This window comes from Mauremys reevesii, linkage group 1 (assembly GCF_016161935.1).
Source record: "Mauremys reevesii isolate NIE-2019 linkage group 1, ASM1616193v1, whole genome shotgun sequence".
NCBI classification, from domain to species: Eukaryota; Metazoa; Chordata; order Testudines; family Geoemydidae; genus Mauremys; species Mauremys reevesii.
Genome location: NC_052623.1, coordinates 298,766,014 through 298,790,047, shown reverse-complemented (window position 1 = coordinate 298,790,047; position 24,034 = coordinate 298,766,014). Strand labels below are relative to the sequence as shown.

Sequence of the window (24,034 nt, the reverse complement as noted above, 5' to 3'; positions counted from 1 at the left end):
ACCCTGCACAGCATGGCATGCTACTGCCTTTGCTGAAAAACCAGGAGAGAAGCTATCTGCATAGCTTTCTGCACATTTAATGGCTGAGGTTAATTAGCCCTCTAGCTGACTCGTGTAAGAGTCCGCGCTTCCAGGCTTGACCAAACAAACAATCAAAAGAAAAATCTTCCACCCCAGCCCTTCTTAGGCTCTACTCCAGATCTCCTTTTCTTATAGAGTATTGTCTCTCAAAGCAACTTTCCCTGCACTCCACAGGCTCCATCTTGTCTAACCAAGGGGTTTCCATTGGGCCCTCTTTGGGAGAACTGGGGAGGAGCTTCACTCAGTTGAGCTCTTTATGGCTTTTATGAACACCTGCTGCTCCTCAGACTATTACCAGATTTAGTCACCTGGCCCTTCAGAAACCCTTCCACCTTGGGAAGTTGAGTTAGGTTTGTCATAGGTGCAGCTATGACCCAGTGCAAAGCACAAGATTATTGTACATTTTTAAAATTACATAAATATAATCTTAAAGTTACAATTTCAAACTCTAGAAAGTCAAGAATTACAACCATGACTCTCTCCTGGTAATAGTTTTGCTCACTTTGCATATACAGAACATTTTGAACTTTTTTTATTTTTGCATGTTCTAGTCTACAGAGCCTACTGCAGCATACCCCGGTCACTCTCTTAATACAAAACTCGTATGTTGGGGTTCCCCTGAGACCTCATCCACTTGGTTCCCCAATAATTCAGTCCAACTCCAGTCTCGTCACTCAGGCTGCTTTATTTGGCACTCAGCAAAGCTACACAGAATTGATCAGGCTCAAGCCTAGAGGATGGGTATAGAGCATACCCCACATCCAAAGTTACACAGCAAACCTCTTAGTTTATATGTATTTACACATTACATTGCATTTACTATACATTGCATCTAACGCAGAGGTAGGCAACCTATGGCACGTGAGCTGATTTTCAGTGGCACTCACACTGCCTGGATCCTGACCACTGGTCTGGGGGGCTCTGCATTTCAATTTAGTTTTAAATGAAGCTTCTTACACATACAACAATATTTTTATATATTATAGGTTTATAGAAAGACCTTCTAAAAACGTTAAAATGTATTACTGGCACGCAAAACCTTAACTTAGAGTGAATAAATGAAGACTTGGCACAGCTCTCCTGAAAGGTTGCCGACCCCTGATCTAACGTTTTGGGATTAGCTTGGTTACTTTGTAGGAAACAATCACTGTACAGCATGCTCTGTCCATGCACGACTTATTCTCCATCTCCCAGACTTATCCATTGTAATCTTGTGCTTTATAAATGAGTCCCTGAGTGTTCCCCCTTATCTTAGCTAGTACAGAGATTCTGCTGAGCCATTTACTTCCCTAATCCTGTCTCCCAAGAAATGAGGTCTTACCCATGTCCAATTACTTATGTCAAGTCAGGCCTATACCTGGTTGCATTTTATTATTCTTTATAACGATTTGCACTAATATGTCCTTCCAGCCAAGGATCTGAAATCACAGTTAATATTTTAAGTCTCTCAATCTGCTTGGAGGTCTAACTTGCACTTGGCTTCCTACAGCCGTAAGGGGCTATTGCAACAGCTGGGAAAGATGGAGTGCAGGGGCATTCCAGACACATCCCTTTTTGGATGGGAACACCCTTCACACCAGGAAGCTAGGGCAGAGGTGGAGTAGAGCCACCATGCCATCTCCATGGTACTCACTGATTTCCCCTGCACTCTAGGAATCCCTGAAACTCAGTTCCCATGGGTTTAGATTAGTAGTTTAAGGCCAGAGGGGACCATTAGCTCATCTAATGGGGGAGGGATAGCTCAGTGGTTTGAGCATTGGCCTCCTAAACCCAGGGTTGTGAGCTCACTCCTTGAGGGGGCCACTTAGGGATCTGGGGCAAAAATCTGTCTGAGGATTGGTCCTGCTTTGAGCAGGAGGTTGGACTAGATGTGACCTCCTGAGGTCCCTTCTAACCATGATATTCTATGATCTCCTGCATAACACAGGCCTACAGACCCTTAAATTTCACCATGTTACCCCTGTACTGAGCCCAAAAACTAGTATTTGGCCAAAGCATATCTTACAGAAAGGCATCCAGTCTTCAATTCAAGATATCAAGGGATGCAAAATTCCACTGCTTCCTTTAGTAATTTGTTCCAACAGTTAATCACCCTCACCATTAAAAATTTGTGCCATATTTCCAGTTTGAATTTGTCAGGCTTCAGCTTCCAGCCATTGGTTCTTGTTCTGCCTTTCTTGGCTAGATTAAAGAGCCCTTTAATACCTGGTATATTCTCCCCATGGAGGGACTTATACACTGTAATCAATCATCTTTTTGATAAGCTAAACAGATGGAGTTCTGTAAGTCTATCACTGAAAGGCATTTTCTCCAGCCCTCCAATGATGTTTGTGGCTTTTTTGCATCCTCTCCAAATTTTCAACATGCTTTTAAAAGCATGAACACCAACTATATATGGCATTCTAATATCTGTATCATCAATGCCATATCACCTATTTACACCAACTCATTCATCTCCTGGTTATTCATTCAGAGATTGCATTTCCCTATTTTCATGCCATCAGAGTACTATCAAAAGACTGTAGTGGAATGAAGAATCAGCTCCAAAGTCATTGACCCAAGAGGCATCTGATCTAAAAATATAAAGATGAAACAGATGAAAGTTGGGGGAAAGGAACATACCATACAAAACTAGCTCATGCTCTGGTTGCTGTACATCAGTGGTCCTCAAACTTTTTTTCTGTGGGCCACTTGAAAATTGCTGAGGGTCTCAGTGGACCACTTAATGATCTTTCCAAATGTTGTTTGTACCGTTAGCTAGCTATTGTAAGGTGCTTTGGATAAAAGCACTCTATTAAAAAAAAACCTTAATGTTTTTTGTTCTACAAACAAAAGTGCACAACTCATATTTTAATATCAGTAGTCTTACCTTTCTAATGTGATGGATGTGCCCTCTCTCCTCCGCCACAGCAGCCTCCAAGCTGGGGCTGGGAAGGAGGGGGGGGGGGTTTCCCTCATCCGTGGCAGCTCCTAAGCTGGGGCTGGGGAAAGCCGCCTCTTTCTCTGGCCGCCTCTTTCTCTGGCCACCTGAGCCCTGCACATCCCAAATTCCCCCCGAACCCCTCTTCTTTCCCTGTTGCCCTGTCCCACCTACTTGCTATTCTCTGCCCCCCCCATCACCTCATCTTACATGAGCATCTTCTCCAGGGTCCAGGCACCTAATTAGTGAAGCCACATCTGTACGGCTCCACTAATTAGGTGGGTGGCCCTTCATTCTCTTGTGTGCGGCCGCCCAGGCATGCATCTTAGAGGGAACTATCCGCAGACCACATGAATGGAACTTGCGGACCACTGGTGGTCCACAGACCACAGTTTGAGAACCTCTACTGTATGTGAAAGAGCTGGCAACAAATTAATTGTTTAAATTGTGTAATAGTTATATGCAAGGTGTGTGTGTTGGGGGGAGAGGGTGGCCCATCTTGTATTTTTCCTAGCTTCACATACCTGAGACTTCCTGTCAAATATAGTACGTTCTGTAGTAACACATCAATTTATTGCTTCTATAGTTAAGGGCTTGCAATCTGAGTGAAACCACTGCGCAAAGCTCCCTTGACCTCAGTAGGCTTTGCAGACTCAAGGTTCTGTCTGCACTCACCTTATTGAAGGATCAGGGGCTTTCTTTGGTTACTGGTCCCTTTTCCCCTCAATTTATTCTCTGCTACCCCCAAACATTCTCTAGTTTCACTTTAACTCTAGTTTTTATTATTTCATTATTTTTATAGTAATGTTTGTATGTCACTACTTCTGGTAGTAGGGAATGGAGAATCTGCTAAAGAACCTATTCAGGGTAGACCTTTGTTTCCAATTAGTTTATTGGTTAATTAAAAGGAAATGCCTTGTATCAAGCAGGGTTAATTTCTGATCTGCTGGGTGAATTCCATTGGTTAACAAAGAATTTCTGTTAAAATTTAAAAATAATAATGTAGGGCAGATGGGATTTTAAGGCTATAAGTCTTGCATGAGTGAACTCTTTAAAGGAAGTAAGCCTGTGTGTCTTCTAGGGAAAAGTCTGTCTAGATTTACAGTATGTACTTTAAAAGCACTTCAGGGACTTGTGTGGCTGATACAGACTTTCAGGGTTTGCATAACTGAAATTGTTGCTTCCTAGGCTGAGAGAGATAGCTGAGCTCATGTAGGCTATGATGGTTTTAATTATGATAGGGTATGTTCATTTCTGTTTTAGAGAAATGAAACTTGCAGAGCTAATGAAACAAAGGGATTTTTTCTCAATTTTTTTTCACTAGTTCCAAAGCTTGATCACTATTCAAGACACCACCACCACCACAGGGAAACATTTTCTAATACCATGTGCAAACACCAGTCCTTAATTTTATTTATTTTTTGATTTCAGCATGTTGATATAAAGAGAACTATCCCAGGCTCTGGGCACCTCACCAGATAACTAAAAATGCTATCAAAGTTACAGTGACAGCAGTAACAAAACAGTGTCATTTCTTTGCTAATCTTCAAAAACTACTTAAACTCCCCTACCTATCCCCAAAGTCTGCAATATATCAATTCTCTGCCCCCTTGTAACCTTGTTGCACAGGTTATTCCAAGTACAGAGTACTAGCTGCTGTCATAAATGTATTTGTTTCCAGAGGAGTATATCTCAGAAATGAATGTTGGTGAACATCAATTGAACATAAGGATAAAACAAAAACAATTGTCTTAACTTGTTAAGTAAGTTTCCTATACAAAAGGTGGTTTTCTTGTCAGCCTTCTTTTAATATTATTGACCAGTGAGAGAAAACAATGGTATTGGAGTACTGCATTCCTTGTCAGTATGTAAATGTTGCAATGAGTTTATTGAACTCCTCAGATCATAGAATCAGAGATTATTATTAGGGTTAGAAGGGACCTCCAGGAGATCATCTAGTCCAACCCCTCCTGCTCACAGCAGGACCAATCCCTAAACGGCCCCCTCAAGGATTGAACTCACAACCCTGGGTTTAGCAGGCCAATGCTCAAACCACTGAGCTATCCCTCAGTTTTAACTTTGACTGCCAAAGATGTGTATTTATTTTCTTTACATTTCCAATCCTGTTCATTCTATCTGGATTGCAAACATGATGCCAAGAGCTCAAATAGCAAACAAGTCAACTCCTTTACTTATTGTCTAGCTGTGTCATTCTTTTTTAAATCAAAGAGGTTTTTTTAAAAGAAACTAAGAAAAAGCCAAACAAATCACCCATTTCAGACTCTCTCCTAAATTTGTTCTGCTTCACTTAAAGCAAGATGTAGCACAAGTTAAAGTATGTTAAACAAGGGGAAAATGGGGAGTAATCTACTCGAGAGCTCCTAAAACACAAGCTTGTAACCTTTAGTGTTTGTCTCTGGGATTCCTTGAAATGTGTGTCTGACCTAGCCCCTCAGAACAATGAACCTTCTCTCAAAGACAGTGCCAAGTGTCCATCTAAAGTGAACTTCTTCTTCCAACTTGAAAAGAAAGGGAAACAAGAAATACACTGGAATTTTAAGTGGAGTCTTGTATTTGTGATTGACAGCTCTGAGGCATTCCAGATAGGTTCAAAAGGATGCATGAAACCATCTTTTGATCTCATTTACATTTCCTTCTTGTTTCACCTGTTATAGGTTGTTGACTGGAGAACAAGTAGATGGACATACTAACCCTGCCATGGGGCACAACTGGGCTACAGGAAATTTATGTTCAGGGAAAGTCATATGACAAACTAGAATAGTTAAGATTTATGAACAAGGGAAGCAAAGTGGAATTTTATTGTGTGATTTTATTATGCAAAAACCTCAGTATACTTAGCAACAGGCAGACCAAAAAAACAGGCTCTAAGGCTCAGTGCCATGGGGTTTTTATTGCTGTGAAGATGTGCCCACAGCATCTAAATGACTTACTCACAGAGGAAGTCTGTGGTCTCACCAGTCCCAAGAGCGAGGACTGAATAAGGGCTAGCAGAGGAGCCAGCTGTGGTAGACATTGGGTATAGTCAAACCGCCTTGTGTTGCAGAGCAATTGCAGGAAAGATGGTGAATGTGCAGGCTCACCTGAACTACTATGTACTTAGCTTTGGGAAAGAGAACACAAGGTCCATGTGGTGAAAACCTAGTGACCTTGGGTTAGGGATTTTCCTAGCACAAGCAGGACAGGTTGCTGAAAGCAAAGGGACAGAAACCAAAGATGAGAGCAAAAACTGTTTCTTGGCAACAGGGATTGACTCACCATGTATTACAATAGTTGTAATTTCACGATCACATACTGGTGTTTTTATTTCCACAGGCCCCAGTGACTGAGGCCTATGCTTCGTTCACTGTAGAAGCTGGAAGACGTGTAGTGAGGGGAATGCAAGTAGAAAAAATGGGCTTGTGGTTAAGGGAATGACAGCCAGGAAAATTGAATTCTATCCTGGCTGTGCCCACACTTCCTATGTGGTGTTAAAGTCACTTACACCAAGAGTTTCAGAAATAGCTACTAACTGTGTGTTCCCCAAATTCTTTGCACTCAGCTTGATACTGATTTTTCAGAAGTCCTTAATTCCCCTCATCTTGAGCCAAGCCAGGGGCCAATGCAGTCCACAGCATGACTCTGAGAAGCCTGAAGGCTCCTCTAATTTAAACTTTTGAAGCAGGGTCTGCATGAGCTCTCCTCTGACATCTCGTGATAAGCTGGGGAAGAAGACTTCATGAACTGACCTTGTTTGCATAGACAGCTGCCCACCTAGGCAGAGTGGGCATGGTTAAGACTCAACTGAGTCTTTTGCAGACCAATAGAGCTGAAATCACCAATAATCAGGTCTAAGCATTAGACCTGCTTTGGGAGAGTGTCCCTGATGAAAGAGACTGCCCAGCCTGCACTAGCAGTGAGGCTCCCCCACTAACAGCTGAAATCACTGAGATTTGTTAAGTGGTGGGACCTCAAGACATCTTAAGGTGCAGAGTAGCAAGTGGTCGGCAGAGTGGCATGTGGCCAGCAGAGAAGCTGACGCCAGAGCAAGCGCCCAGACAGTGGCGTGAGCAAGGTGCCTTCCCCCTGCTCCAGAGTGGGAGGTGAATTTATGCAGATGTTGTTGTTGGTCAGTGAAGACCCAGAGGTACAACTGTGAGTGGGGTGTGGTGAAGGTAGAAGGGAGGGGCATATTTAAGGAACTTCTGGTTATTGGACATAGAAGCTGAGGCAAAAAAAGACACTGCACAATGTACTCTGGGGTGCAGGTATTTCTCATGGTTTTATGCTCATGAATCTTGCTTGTGGCATTTTCCCAAGTTAATGCCAGGGTACTTTCCTCCTTTTTAGTAAAAATAAATAAATAAATATTTTTGACACACCCCCTCTCACAAGCAGAGTCTAAGTGTTCTCTCTTAGAGGTGCCCCAGGGGTAGTATGTAACTTTCCCAGGTTACTGGGTGGGGTCTCGAGCTAGTTCTGTGTTGTATTGTTGTACTGAACGCGGCCCTGGTTGCTGCCAACTCCACCTGGCAGAAGGGTTACACACCCAACTGCCAATGGCCCTTAGGCTAAGGATGCTGTAATCATACTCTCTGTTCTCCATGAATGTCCTTTGCTTAAATCTGTGGTACTAATACCATATTTATACTGATTCCATTTAATAATTTGCATAGTTTTGTTTTAGTTTCATAATGGTTTTTCCAATTTAGTTTTGCTGAGTTACTATGGGTGTATGGATGGGAAGGCATTTTTAGAAGGTTTGTTAGCTACATCTGGAAACTATTAACATAGCTATAAAAAAAAAAAGGGGTGGGGGGGGACACAAACTGCCCCAGAAGGCATACCATAAAAATTTGCCTTAGACTTCAGGAACAGTCTATCTGATAAAATTTGAGACTTATTTCTATACTATATTCCATTGTTTTCCACGTGTGTCAGTGAAACCTGTGGCTAGAGTTGCAAAAGTGCTGGGCATCCACAGCTGCTATTGACTTCAGTGGGAATTGCAGGTACTCAGCCCCTCAGAAAATCAGACTGGTATTGTCTGGATGTTTATAAACAATTATAAGTATGAAGCACTTTTGTTTTGTTTTTTTGCAGGAGATCAGTCACATTTTACCTTTGAGAAGAGCAAGGCCTGAAAAATCTATCTGAACTGGCACTGAGTATCCTCTAGGGAGGAGAAATTAACAGGAATATCCAGGGGATAAGACAAATGTTTTCAGAGCTGCCTGTGTTTTCCTTGCGTTGCTCTGAATCGGATACTTTACTGATGAAGTGGGCTGTAGCCCACGAAAGCTTAGGCTCAAATGAATTGGTTAGTCTCTAAGGTGCCACAATTACTCCTGTTCTTTTTGCGGATACAGACTAACATGGCTGCTACTCTGAAACCTGTCTACTGATGTGGGGAGAAGCTAAAATGGAAGCTATTTATTTAGGAACAAACACAAAACAAATCATGAAAGGCTTTGCTTTTGTATGGACTAAATGCCTCTTGAGGAACCAAGGGGTTTATTTATTTAACACGGGGAAACTGGTATATCCTCCTTTTCCCCAAAGGATGTGTTGGTGGCAGTAATACTATTTAATTACTGTTGTATAGTTTGTTTCTTTAAGGGAGTTGCAGATGGAATAGCACATCCCCTCATTATTTTGTTCACCAATTAGGCCTAAGATCTGACACACCAATTTTGGTTCATTAATTTCAGGTTCCCCATGTTCTGTTTTTAACATAATCCTTGAATTATATCCGTGTGGCCTTTTTTGTTTGAACTAATTCAGTCTGTCTGCCTAGTTCTCTTGCACCTGTTTATTACATTCATTCCTGAAAACAACTTGACCTACTTTCCAGCAACATTTGTTAGTGTAGATTATTATAACATCTTAACTTCCATATATCTACATCTATCTATAATATAATTACAGTTGATCTTACAATTAGGGTAAATTTGTAGTCCCAAATATTGTAACACCTCCCTCAATAGCATCATACCCCATCTGCCCATGTCCTATCTCCTCATCCAATCAGCCCCAGGATTTGCTCCCTGTTTTTTCCTAGACCCCGCCTTCCCCCATATCCTAGTTCCCCATACCACATCCTGAATTCCATCCCATTTATCTCCTGTGTTCTGGTCTCCTCCTGCATCCTGCCCCCCCTCATCACCCAATGTCCAGTCTCCAGTTCTCCTGTATTGTTCCCCTCATTGTTCCACCCATATATTGCACAGAGCCTCTCCTCCCAGCCTCATGTCAGGGATACCCCCCACACAACCCAAGGTTGTAACCAGGTTTCTCAACATAGTTTGTTCCAGTCTGTGTGGACCAGACTTTCCCTGGTGCTCTTATTTTCAAAATTTTCTCCTTCGTGGAGGGCTTCACACACAAACCCCCAGGCCTCCAAGTACAGGGGCTCTCCACCTTGCTGGGACCTTCACCCCCTGACTCCTGGTGCCTATGCAATCCTAGTGCCTATGCTAAGGAATAGTTAATGCATGCAGGGTGCACTGTGTCATAGGAGGGGGGTGGCATACTGACATTCTGCCTAGGGTGGCAGATTGTTTTGAGCAACCTATGCAAACTGGGCCTTGGGATCCCTCCGTGAGTGGCAGAAATCTGATGAAAACTCATTGAAGCTCAGGGGGTGCTAGCGCCCAGCGGTGTGCTATGTGGAGGGAAGCAGAAGCTTTGGTGCCCTGCCTCTGCTCTGCTGAAGCGTCTCTCTCCTCCCATCTATCCATGTAGCCGAGCCTCACCTTGCTGTGCCCAGACTGTGCTGCTCCAGGGAAGGCAAGGAGGAGCTAGCTGCCTTGACTGCATGGCCCTCTCCCCCTGCTGCGTGAAAGCAGAACTTTACTGCAGCAGAATGTGGTGTAGGCAAGAAGAAGCCCCTCCATTCTGAGCCCTCGCCCAGCAGCACCCTATGTCCTCCCCAGTCATCCCTTAGCTTGCACTGCCACAAATGCCACAGTTTGAGAACCTCTGTGTTGAATAATGTCTTTTGGGGGTGGGGCCAGGAGAAGAGAGAGAACCCACAGGCTCTCTGCCAGAAGTCTTTGGTCCCCCCACGGATGTGATGTAGGTGTTTTCCTACCTTCTGTGAAAACAGTCCCAACTTAGCTATCTGAACTCTGAGTGTTTTTACTCACTCCCCTCTCGACACTGTAATTATGAAGACTGCTCAGTGCTGGTGTTCACCAAACCCTTGAGGTGCCAGGTGTACCACAACTAAGGTTGCCAATTTTGGTTGGATGTATTCCTGGAGATTTAATCACATGACCATCTTTAATTCCTGGAGTCTCCAGACCAATCCTGGAGGGATGTCAACCCTAACATGACTTGGAGAAAAGCACTGTAAGTGCTTCAGCAGATAGGCCTTATAGGTGCTGCCCCTGGGAGTCCCAATAACCACTCAGGCACAGGGCTGAGTGAAAAGGGATTTTACTACTGCAGGCAGGAAAGAAGAAGGTTGCAAATACCCTTGGTCCAGGGCCTTAAACAGCCACAGTTCGAAGTGAGCAATAGCGGTTCCTGGCTGGCTTCTCAGGGCAATGCAATCAAGAGCCAGGGCTGTTGAGGCCCAGTGCTTGGGGTGCCCACTCCAGTCTCTCTGCAAGCAAGTCAAACATGCAGATTTCCAGGCCAGGGACACTTAGTGGCATCTCCTTGGGAGGGCCCTGCTGCATGGGTGCCTTGCCCTGTTACTGCTGCTCCCCCAACTCTCCAGGAATAAAATATTAATCTTTAATTAAAGCTTATGTCATGTGATGGAACCTCCAGGAATACATCCAACCAAAAGTGGTAACCCTAGCTGGCTGTGATGTCTGGCAGTTGCAGCCTGTTCCACATGTGGCTCTGCCTACAGTTCCTGGGGGCTCCGCCCTGCATCTGGCTTCTTGGGGGCTCAATCTTAGTGCTGTTGTGGCTGCTTCCCAAAAGTGTCTAGTCTCTTCCTGAGTCAGGGTCCTTCCTCCTAACTAGTCAAGGGAAAGGGGGAAACGGGGGCTGATGGGGGAAACATAGGGCCTGGTTATTTCCAGCATCAGGTCCTTTCTCTTACCTGGCCAGGAAGAAGTGGATGTGCTGTGGGGAGAGGTTTGACACTTAGTCTTCTGCTTAGCAGGTTCATCACAGTGCATTCCTCCTCCTTGACAAAGTGGCACTTGCTCTGTGCTCTCTCTGCAGGGACAAGCCAGAACAGGCCTGACTTCCTCCTTATTCTGATTCAGCTCTGAGGTCAAGCTCCGTCTGACTCACAGGGTCCAGATTCCAAGGGATCTGCCCACAGCATCCCTGTGGCTAAGGACTAGAAGGGTCTCTCTTCAGCAGCTCTTTAATCAGCCACTGGAATCACTAGTAAGTAATGTGAGGCACTTCCTCTTCCCATGAGGACTGAACATGTTGCTTTTGAAATGGTCCCAGCTCTTGCTGATTCAGAGAATTGACAGACTGGTGTTGGGAATTGAGTGCAGGTTTCCTCCCTGACAGCACAGAGTGTTAGTGCTACTCAACCAACACAGGCTAAATGTGGTTAGGAAATATTTCCGATGACTGATTTGCCAAAAGTTCTGGTTTGTTTTAAAGCTGTGCTTATACCACAATTACACAACTTGCCCCAAACCAAAGAACTTAGGAGTCCTTCAGCCGAATAACACTTGCACCCAAAGTAAAGCCCTTTTACTTGGCTTTTGATTAATCTATTAAGATTCAGTGGGACTAATCACAGGACTACGGCTGCATGTTGGACCCATGACCCCGGTGTGGGGGAGATGAAATATGGATATTTATTCTTCCAATTATAAATGCCTTTCACCCATTAATAATCTCCTGACACAACCTCTTTGGCATTTGGGGGAGGGGGGAAATGGCAGAAAAAAGGGAGCGGGTTGTATTGGCTGCAACCAACTTTTAAAAATCATTGTTCAACCCAAAGTGGTTCTTCAGGTTTTCAAGTGAATTTTCAACTTGACAGGCGTGGGTTTGGAAAAAGCGAATGTCTGCTGAATGTCCTTTTTCCAAAGTAGACAGTAGTCCAAAAGTTACATGGAATTTGGTATGGTTTAAATAATAAGCTTTTGAAATGTGAACACGGAAATGAAGTTTTATTTATCTTTGCTGTGGGTGGCCTCTACATTTTGGGGTACATTATTGGTAGTAAAACAAATCTGAAGGTTGCTGTGCAGCCCCCATAAAATATATACACATGGAATTTATGTAACCCTTCCACCAGGCAGTGTCGGCAGCAAAAAGGGCTGGGTTCAATATCTGGGTTCCTCTTAACCTTACAAAAGGGAACCGGATTGAGACCTCACTCAGAAGTCCATGAAAACTAAACACCATCCAAGCACCTCTCAGAGGCAATGATTCCCCACTGGCAAGCACTGAGTCTGTGTATAACAAAAGAAACATTTATTAAAAGGGAGAGGGGAACTCAGCATTAATTTGGGAAAACACAGTATCAGTGATGCAAAACTATGCAAACCATAAGTAAACCCCTGCCCCACAGTGTCTTTGGCAGTGACCTGTGTCTCAGTTTCCCACTTTGCAGTGGGAAAGTCCAATGGATGAATATCCCTTGAACACACCACTCCCCTTTCCCTCTGCTACAACCCAGGTTGTCTGAATTCAGCAAAGTTCCAGAATTCAGGGGTGCAGTCATATGGATTCAGGTCCCACTCCTGAGGGGCATTGAAGAATGCTGCTGACACCTTTGCTACCACTTCTGGGTCTAGCTGTGATGTATTGTGAGGTTCCATCCCTTATCCCCATTCTTAGTGATTTCACCAGAAAGCAGGTAACCTCATTGCTACATCCTCTTCATTACTTTTTACTGCACTGCTATCCCCCATGCCACAGCTAAGGATCCACCCTCTAGACACACTCATTAATTATTTCAGCTCTTATTGCTGATTCGCAGAAACAAGGATACTAACTTGAATCTGGTCAGCTGTAGCTTTAAATATTGAAATAGAAGTATCATAGTATCCAGAACTCTTTAAACAGCTTTCAAGCCGAAGTCTAGATTTTTTCTTCTGAGTTCCAGTTGAAGTTGGCATCACTACTCCCTGCTTAGCAAGTGAGGTGCAAGTTAGGGTGACCTCCCTTAATTAGGGCATGCTAAGTACAGTTCTTTTGCCCCAAAAAGATAGCATTTCATTATTCTTGAATGCAGGGACAAAGTGAATTTTAACTCAAACCAGCCAAAATTGGTCACATGGGCAAACCTGCTTTGCCCGCTGATCACCTACACAAAGTAGGTGTGTCTATGCAAATATGGTCTGCTCTTGAGGTCTTTTACCCAGTTCATCAAAAGATGGTAGGGGAGAGCTCATCTAGACCTTGGCTTTCAGTTTTACATGCATGGAAGTTCCACATGGAATAGGGGTTCTTTCATTACCAGGGGCGGCTCTAGGCATTTTGCCGCCCCAAGCACGGCAGGCAGGCTGCCTTCAGCAGCTTGCCTGCGGGAGGTCCCTGGTCCCGCAGATTCGGTGGCACGCCTGCGGGAGGTCCACCAAAGCTGCGGGACCAGCAGACCCTCTGCAGCCATGCCGCCGAAGGCAGCCTGCCTGCTGCCCTCGCGGCAACCGGCAGAGCGCCCCCTGCAGCTTGCTGCCCCAAGCACACGCTTGGCATGCTGGTGCCCGGAGCCGCCCCTGTTCATTACTCAACTTTCAAAGGAACTTTTTTTAAAAAAAGAAATAAAAATAATATAGCTTAAGAATAAACAGATGCTTGCTGTTAAACTATAGGATGTTGTGCAATCAAGTTTACATTAACTTTTAGGTATAAACTAAGTTGTGACCAATGTTTTCCAAGATACTGTGAAGTCTTCACTTTTTTAAACAAAACAAAACAAAAACAAAAAAACCCCAAGAAGAATAAGATGAACACCCCTATGGAGTATTTTATCATTTTAAAGCATAAAAATGGTCTCATTGATGAGAGGCTACTTTGGTTTTCATCGTACAGTAAATCAATATGCCCATAGCTTTTTTTCTGCCCTTATTCACAACTGAGAAACCTTTCATCAACTTGACTGCTCTGATCTCATTACATTAAATACACTCAGGAGTAGCTAACAATTGATATATATATATAAATTTCTTTTAACTATAGTTTTTTCTCCCTCTGGACTGAGCAAATGGGCTTTTCTGGCTGCTGAAGCCAAATCTCCCCTATCTCCTGAAAGTCTTACAGTACTAAAACCCACAAAAACAACTGTAACGAGCAATCTTTACAAATAAGCCAACCAAGTGGGTGCATGTCATTTTCAGTGCCACCGTACCTAACAATATGCTTTCTTACTATTTGGAGCCACCAACAGTGGCTATGAACCCCTCCCCACCTGCCCCCCCCCCCAAAAGGTAGAAGGTGGAAAGAAACCTTTCTTTTTGTCAGTTAGCATTAGCGCTCCCACCCTTCCAAGAAAGGAGAATTATTTTTGGTAGAAAGTAGTTGCTGGCACTAACAGCATTTGTTTTTACATCATTGTTCAGCATTACTCTACACAAAGAAAAAATTCTGGATCTGACAGATTAACAGCAGCAGAGAAAGACCTTCCTCTGCCCTTCAGCAATAAAAATGTCCTGATCACACACAGAATTTGATATCACCTGACTGCAGTAAAAAAACTGATCACAAAAAGATTTTGAAGGTACAGGGACTGATTTGATTGTGACTCAGCTGTGCATAAATTCACCAGGATGTGCATTTGCCTAGTTTGAAATAGAATTGAGCTTATTAAAATTTGAATAATCTCTAGTTAGCTCATAATTCTGAATCCTCCTGATATCTCTTGCTCTTATACACCCCTATTTCCTAGCCCTGATTCTGCGAAGATTTAAGAATGAGATTAAACTGGGACACATGTTTCATTAGCTTCAAAGTGAAGTCTGCAGGATCTCTGTAGGATTGGGACCAAGTATTTCCTCCCATCCAAACAAATACACATCCTCCCAAGCCAATAATTCAAGCCAAGATTGAGGTTTATTATTCTACTCCTTTTCACTGAAGAATGAGGTTGGTTTCAGGTTAACTCCTTTAACTAAGCAGGACAGAAACACATTACACAAATCACTGCCTATGATGCCAGCATTTGGCTAACTGCACAATGGTTTGAGGAACACAATCTGTGGCTCCTCATTTTCAGGATGAGGCCGCTTGAGCAATATTTCAACTTCCCACTAAAAAATTTTTTTTACGCTGAAGAGCACCTTTTGCTGGCTGACAGACGTGTTGTAAAGTGATGACTCCAAGTGAGAGCAAAGGAAAAAGGTTCAAAACAGAGAAACAACAATGTGTAAGTACCAACATGTCAAGTACATCCAGACTCAGGGGAACAATTTCTTTCCTTTCTTATAACTGTGCAACCACCTGAGGGCAGAATTTGACCCACTTTAGCTCCTGGGATTTTTACTGTTGCAGTAATGCCAAAACAGCCTGCCTTATTGGAATAGGGTTCTGCTGGGTCTGCTATTCAGCAAAATACCCATGAACAAAGTCCTTACACCTCTGTCTTATTTCTGCTGATTGATTTTAGGCCTTAAATCAGCCACAGTTGGACCTTATGGAAGATAAGTTGTTAGGAAGTAGCTGACAGTGCCTGTGTCAGGCTGGAAAGAGGAAACAGCTCTTACCTGATAGTAAATACCAGTTGGCTTTCACTCTTTAGAAATACTGATCATTATCATGTATTGAGAGAAAGAAAGGAAAAAGCCTGCTACACTCTGGACTTTCCCCTTCTAATGGGAAATACAAAAGAGTCTGTTTTCCTAAACTTCAGCTATGCTGTAGCCATATGACATCTAACTAGTCTGCTTGCTATTGTAAATAGGAAATAAAAATAACCTCCTCTCTGTTCTAGGGAAAAGTTGGCAAGACAGGGATTTAGGAAAAAGGAGTGCTAACTGCTTTCCTTCCCCCATCCTTATGTTGCTTACATGCACATGTGCACTATGAAAGAAACACTTCCCACTACAGTGAAGGAGCTAAAAAATTAATTCAAAATCACCATGAACTTGTCCCTTGTAGGAGGGAAGAATTGGAGCTCATATTCCTAACTTTTCTCTATCCTCAGGATTTCTAAACATCCAAGAAAAGGATGGCAAGAAACCCCATTCTCTGCCATTAATTCTCCACAGGTCCCAAATCACTTGTCCAGAAACTAATGTTTTGCTTTCTTTTATTTCCTGGTCACAGATTGACTTGAGCATCTAACATAACTGCATTATAACCTCAGGAACATTCAGTCCTGGTCCATAGGAAGACTGTGGCAACCTATATTTATCATTGTCCTAAGCACTGAACAACTGTTCCTCCCCCCCCCCGCCCAAAGTAACTTAGCAACCCTAGTCAGGGCTTTAGATTGTAACTTTCTAATCACACAAAACCAAAGATCCTTGCCCCTTCCCCAAGGCCCCACCCCCCGACTCACTCTCTATCCCCTTCCCTCCCTCACTTTCACCTGGCTGGGGCAGGGGGTTGGGGTGCAAGAGGGTGTCAGAGCTCCAGCTGGGGGTGCAGGCTCCAGGGTGGGCCAGAAATGAGGGGTTCAGGGAGCAGGCTCAGGTTTGGGACAGGTGGTTGGGGTACGGAAGGGGGTGTTGGCTCTGGCTGGAGGTTTGGGCTTTGGGGTGGAGCCAGGGATGAGGGGTTTGGGGTGCAGGCTCTGGGAGGGAGTTTGAGTGCGGGAGGGGGTTTGGGGCTGGGGCAAGGCGATGGGGTATGGGAGGGTATGTGGAGTGTGGGCTCTGGGAGGGGGCTCAAGGCTGGGGTAGGGGTAAGAGAGGGGGTGAAGAGGGTGGGCTCTAGGAGGGAGTTAGCATGCAGGAGAGGGTTCTGACCTGGGAAAGGGGGTTGGGGTGCAGGCTCCAGCCAGGCAGCAATTACTCCGGCAGCTCCCAGTCAGTGGCACAGCGGGGCTAAGGCAGGCTCCCTGCCTGCCGTGGCTCCAAATGGCTCCCAGAAGCAGCCAGCATATCTGGCTCCTAGGCGAAGGGGCCAGGAGGCTCTGTGCACTGCTGGCACCCACAGGCGCCATCTCCGCAGCTCCCATTGGCTGCTATTCTCAGCCAATGGGAGCTGTGGAGCCAGCACTTGGGGTGGGGGCAGCGTCTGGAGCTCCTGTGGCTGCTCCTGCACCTAGGAGCTGGCCATGCTGGCAACCTCTGGGAGCCACACAGAGCCAGGGCAGTCAGGGAGCCTGCCTTAGCCCCACTGCTCTGCCGACTGGACTTTTAGTGGCCTGGCCAGCGGTGCTGACCGGAACTGCCACAGTCCCTTTTTGACCAGGCGTTCTGGTCCAAAAACCAGATGCTGGCAACCCTGCAACCATTTGGTCACAAAGGGACTACTAACATGTGTAAAGTTACATGTCTGTTACTTCTTGCAGTGTTAGAGCCTAAATAGGCAAGTCAGAGAATGTGAGAAAAGAAGTAGTATTGCCTCATTATGCATGGAGAACTACTGATTAAGTGCCTTGTCCAAAGTCACACGAGAAGGCTGTGACAGAGCCAGGAATTGCACTGAGCGTTTTTGAGTCCAGTGCCTTAACCACAAAGTCCAGTCTTCCTCTCCAGCAGGAATTGTGGCAGCGTTTAATTTCCTGAAGAACTTAGTTCTTTATAGCACACTTCCTCTTTTATAGTTTCTTCTCAATTCTCTGAGCAGCTTAAATGGACTATTAGGCCAACCTCTAGCAAGATTTTTGTGGTTCCTACTTTTCATGTTAATGTGTAATTTATGTTGCGTAGCAAAGTCGTCTTGGATATTTTCTTGTTGTGCTGTAAGGAAACTTACTCATTTTAACTTCTTAGCTCATATGATTTTTCTTTAGTTTGAGGGAAATGACAAATCAGAAGTTTTTAGCCCTTTGTTATCAAGTATTTTAGAATCTTTATCAATGGCAAGTCCCAAATCCCAAACACGTTAGTAAAGAGTCACAAGGTTCAACCTAATATTCAAATCCTGCAAGCTTAATTTTGTGCACTGTAAGTAGTCCCAATCTAAGTTATTGTGTAGACCGGGTCCCTTCCTGGGGTTTGGATTTATTGAGATCTCAAAAACAATAACACAACATCAATGTCAGCCTAAAAAGCTTCCCATAGGGTTTCTTTCAAAGACCTCTGGCTCAGAAAGCCGCCACTGACTTTTCAAATGTGTTGGAATAAATTGGGTCCACATGCAAACATGACTCAACCATAAGTAATTGTATTCTATTTTTTTGTGCAGAATTCTAGTAGATCTGAGGGTGACTCAGCAGACATTCAGACACAATGTTAGGCCATGTCTATGCTACAGCCACACAGCTATGGCGTTGCTGGTGTGCTGCTGTAGCATCCTAGTGTAGTATCTTACTTTGATGGAAGGGGTTTTTCTGTTGATGGAGTTAATCCACCTCTCAGAGGCAGTAGCTAGTTTGACAGAAGAATTCTTCCAGCAACCTGGCCATGTCTACACCAGGGGTTAGGGCAACCTAACTACAGCTCTTGGGGCATGAATCTAATTTTTAAGTGGAGATTAGGCCTGAATCGGCTACTCCTGTTTAAAGAGATTATTTGGATACCACTGAAGCCTTGCTTTTAAATTCTATTCTTCCTGTAATTCACTGGTTCTTTTATCTGTATTACCCTTATTGTAAAGTGCGACTTTTACATGCCTAAAAACAATGTTTGAATGATTTTTCATAAATCTGAATTTTTTTAGTCACCATCTATAGTGATCTGTGGACTGTATTTTGTGTGGATATGTTTCACTATTGATGTAAAATTATGGAAATAAAACCAGAATAAAAGTTAAATTAACCTAATCTAACAAATAAGGTGTCTGCTTGGCACCACCTTCCATGTCATTATAGAATAAATACAACTGTCTCTTGACACTTCTGTCTTCCTCATGTACTGTCAAGAAAAATGTTATTAGATATATTCATGTCTTTTAGTATACTATTTGCTCTCTCCCCTAGTGAGTAAAGGTATCAGAAAATAATACTGACAAAGTGTATAGGCTTTCACTTCATTATTAACTGCTGACATTCCTGTCTCCTCTGTGCTCTTGGGTATCTAGAGCTAGTATCTGTGATTTCTTTAAAAAACTGTCTTTTTTTTTTGATCTGTTGTCCTGTGTATTTCACAACGTGCTAACATGGATTTCATGTGCCTGATCAGTTGAAGCTATGATAGTTTAAAGCTTCCTGAAAACTGGTTAAATAGTCTGTGGTGAGAGCAGGTGACCTTGTCTTCCCAAGGCTAATGAGTCAGTTCTAAGCATATATGGAAATATAGGCTGTTTCTTTCTAATACATATCTTGAGCCTTCCTTTTCTCAATTTTTTTTGTCCATTTCCCTGAATCTTTCTTTCCCTGCTTTGTGCTGTTCCAATCTCTTTCCTTCCTTGTCTTCCCAAATCACTCATCTGTTCCCACCATCTTATTTGACTCTTTTGTAACCTAATCAGCATGCTCTCCCTCCTTTCTTTCTTTCTACTCATCTACCCTAAAACTTTCTTTTTCTCTTCTCCCACCTCTATTCCCTTTTTCCTGTGTAATGAACCGAGCAGCACATCCACAATTGCCAGGCAGCCCACTCGGGGCGGTAACATCAGTAAAAGATGAGGCTTGTTTTAAAACGGCTGGACTAATCATTGAAGTGGGCTATACGTTCTTAGCTGGAATCGTCTGGGAGTAAATCTCAGTAACTCATAATCTGGCACTGAAATAAGCATTTTGTTTAGTCTAGAGCAGTAAGCAAACTGGGACCAACATCCTTTGCTTTCAAGCAGCAGTTGAGCCTTGTTGTATAACTGCAGTTTGCATGCCAGAGGGATTGCGCAGAGGTGCTCCGTAGATCAAAGTTGCATTCATTAGGGCTTGGCTGTATCAGCTTTAATTAGTCATGTAATTTTAGAAGACAATACCTCATTTGTAAGATGGAGTGAAACTAGAGCAGCACCACAGCCAAAAGCAACGTAGTGGCAGTATGTTTTCTTCCTTAGTAGCAGTAACTAATCACACTTTTTACAAAAGAAAAAGAGATGTAATTCTAAGTTAGCATGACATACTAAGTTACGTAGGTGAAGGTAAAGAGACCATTCAAAGGCTGATACTCTGTGTTTTGTGTGCTCTGGGGGAGACACAAGAGGCAACAATGGCCAATAGTCTCAGTGAAAGATGGAATATTCACTTTTATTTTGAATTTCCTGGCTGTCCTCTGGCTCCTTTGCTTCCAAACACAATCAAGCTTGGGTCTCCGCTCAAAAAATGTACCTTGACCCAACCTGCCTGCCTCATCTCACTTCTATCCTTCATGTCCAAACAAATTGAATATGCCATCTACAACAGTTGTCTAAGTTCCTGTTCTAGTGATGAATGGTTCCATGTCTAGTTGGCAGCTGGTTTCAAGCAGAGTGCCCCAAAGGTCAGTCTTGGGGCCAGTTTTGTTCAATGTCTTCATTAATGATCTGGAGGATGGCATGGACTGCACCCTCAGCAAGTTTGCAGATGACACTAAACTGGGAGGAGTGGTAGGTACTCTGGAGGGTAGGGATAGGATACAGGGGGACCTAGACCAATTTAGAGGATTGGGCCAAAAGAAATCTGAGGTTCAACAAGGACAAGTGCAGGACTCTGCACTTAAGACAGAAGAAGCCCATGCACTGCTACAGACTATGGACTGAATGGCTAGGCAGCAGTTCTGCAGAAAAGGACCTAAGGGTTACAGTGGACGAGAAGCTGGATATGAGTCGACAGCGTGCCCTTCTTGCCAAGAAGGCTAACGGTGTTTTGGGCTGTATAAGTAGGGCCATTGCCAGCAGATCGAGGGACGTGATCATTCCCCTCTATTTGACATTGGTGAGACCTCATCTGGAGTACTGTGTCCAGTTTTGAGCCCCACACTACAAGAAGGATGTAGAAAAATTGGAAAGAGTCCAGCGGAGGGCAACAAAAATGATTAGGGAGCTGGAGCACATGACTTATGAGGAGAGGCTGAGGGAACTGGGATTGTTTAGTCTGCAGAAGAGAAGAACGAGGGGGAATTTGATAGCTGCTTTCAACTACCTGAAAGGGGGTTCCAAAGAGGATCGATCTGGACTTTTCTCAGTGATAGCAGATGACAGAACAAAGAGTGATGGTCTCAAGTTGCAGTGGGAGAGGTTTAGGTTAGATATTAGGAAAAACTTTTTCACTAGGAGGATGGTGAAGCACTGGAATGGGTTACCTAGGGAGGGGGTGGAATCTCCTTTCTTAGAGGTTTTTAAGGTCAGGCTTGACAAAGCCCTGCCTGGGATGACTTAGTTGGGGATTGGTCCTGCTTTGAGCAGGGGGTTGGACTAGATGACCTCCTGAGGTCTCTTCCAACCCTGATATTCTATGATTCTACCATTCCAGCCTAGCTGGATCCCCTCCCATCTGGCTTCTTCCCTCTCCACTTGACTGCAACTGTTCTCATTAAGGTTTCCAGGAAGCTGTTCCTGGGAATCCAGCTGAAGTCAGTGAGCCGTGGCTGCTCAGAACCTCTGAAAATCAGGCCCTAAGTCTCCATGGGCTTGGCTACATCATACAATGTTACTGTGTTTGGATGCATCTGTGAACCATGGAATTAGATTACATGATTCTGACCATGATCACTGTAAAACTTGACAAATCGTATTCAGCATTGTGGTGGCTGGTTGTGTGTTAACACTAAAGTTGAGCACCAAAAAGGGAGGTACCCAGAACTAGAGGCTATTCTCTTCCATGAGAGAGGAACCAATACAGTCCAAGAGCATAACTTCAGATCAAATCTACTAGAAAGAGTGAGTCCTCTTAAATTCCAGACAATTTTTAGGTGCATGTATTGAGAGAGGTTAGATGATTTGAGTGGTAGAAATAGTAATTATGTATCCCAAGGTCTGAATCAACGCATGTTGTCATTTAAAAAAAAAAGACAGACAAAATTGTGGTTCACAGTAATGAGACCACAAGTCAAATTTTTACAGTATAGATACATATATTCTATACTAAAATAGCAGTTACCACAAACCACATGTTGACATTTTTGCATATAACTGTGTGGTGTAGTGTAGCTTTTTCATTTTACTCCTTTTTGTCATTTTAAAGATACAGATTCTCCACAGGTTATTTAAAAGGGACAGAGGAATGAGAGACAAATACAGAGAGAAAGAGGAACAACCTTGCACAATGCCAACTAGCATACTAAATCATTTGGCAACAGTAACCTGGAAGGAAAGCTGTGTGCTGGATAAGGGCCTAGAATTTCCTTGACCTTCTCTACTGTGGCTATAAAGGATCATCATTAGTAATTTTCAAATGGAGGAAGAAAAATGTCTAGTCTCAGGCCTGGTGTACACATAAACATATACTGGCTTCATTAAGGTTGTATTTTTGAACGGATGTAGTTGAACTAGTGTAAAAAGTTGTGTGGACACACTTATATTTGGTTTAAACTCTCTCTATATATCCCTTTAGCATACATTGGGAGATAAACTGGTTGGTAAATTTGTCAATGCAAGCTAAAAGGATATGGATATTATATAATCTCAAGTTTAAAGTGACAAAAGCCACTCAGAAAATTTGTGTCAACAGTTTTCAGTTGTAAAATACTGTTTGGTTAAACTGATTTGTTTTCACTAAGCATAAATAAATCTTCCTTCATTGATATTTTGATACATATTGATGGATAACTTACTACACCAATGTGTGTCTAATTTGACCAAATTAAATGGTGCTGTGATTTGCTTATATTTTGGAACATACATTTTCAAATTTAAATTTCCAATCAAAGGAGTTTTGATGTGTCATTTTTTCCATATCGTATCACATGGTGTCTCTTAGTGGGTTTTACTGTTCAATTAAAAATGTTTTCTTTTTGCAAATGGTTTCTTTTGTGGGCTAGAGATTTGTGTAACTCGGGCAATTCAGAACTGAATTTGGTCTACAGTAAAATGCTCAGCCTAATAGTTTTGATAGTAAAATGACACTTTTTAAAGGGTAGATCACAATGGGTGCTGGAAAAAGCTTTTTCTCCCCTCAGTAACACTCATATCCAGGCAGACTAAATCCTTTCACAGCATTCTTTACTCAGCTGTTTGATGTAGTTCCAGCAACTTCAAACACAGGAGCCATCCAAACTGCTTAAAGTCAAAATGGCTAAGATTCCACTTTCACGGGAAGTCAGAATGTCAGGCTGCACTGTTGCTAATCATTTATAGAACTGGGAGGGAACTGCTGGCTAACAAACTAGACAAGGACCTTCTTCCCAATCCCTCTCTGAGGCAACAGTACTTGAAGCACCTTTCATAGATCTTTCGTAAACCAGCTTCAAACAAATGAGAACTCCTGACCAATGTATGCCACTTCTGTGCCGGAAGGAAACTAATGAAAACAGGAGCACTGTGGAAAAGATGCACAGGAAAACTACAAGGAAGTCTGAATTGTGGAAAGAACCAACATAGTTATGTTGGAATACTCAAGATTTTGCTAAGGCAGTATTTATATTCACAGTCCAGCAAGTTTTAGGACTGCAATGTGACTGACCATAAGCCAGTGAGGATAGCTGAGCACTTGTATAACAGGAGTCATGTACTATGGTCCTCTGATGGTGCACATATGACTCTAGTACTAGCAGGGCCAATAGAATCAGGGCTTCTGGCCACCCTTCCATGTTAATTAACTCAGCTGGAAGAGCAGGATTAGTAATGGCTGCATGGCAGTGAGTTCTAGAGTCTAGGTTCCAGAGTCTAGAATGCAGTTATTGTGGGGAGGTTATGGTTTCAGAGAGAATGTTAGTTTCTCAGGTAGCGAGGTCCAGCCTATGGAAAGGCTTTGAATGTCGGGACAGAGGCCTTGAACTGCACTCTGTATTCAGTTGGGAGCCAGTGCTGAGAACTGAACAAAGAGGTGATGTGTGCATGGCCACTGGCCCTGCTAAGCAGACAGGCTTTTCTGTTTCATACCAGCTGGAGCTTTTACTGAGTGCGTGACTTCTTTCTTAGAGATGAATTGCAAGTCAAGCATAGAGGTTACATGGATCACCACAT

General features: G+C 43.4%; 1 long non-coding RNA gene across 1 annotated transcript in view; it reads left to right on the top strand.

Annotated features, from left to right (window-relative positions):
- The window catches only part of LOC120396048, a 67,097-nt gene that overhangs the window by 3,197 nt on the left and 39,866 nt on the right, over positions 1-24,034 (top strand). Inside the window, exon 2 of the long non-coding RNA XR_005592943.1 lies at positions 11,183-11,353. This is a non-coding gene — a long non-coding RNA (uncharacterized LOC120396048). The remainder of the gene's footprint in view (positions 1-11,182; positions 11,354-24,034) is intronic.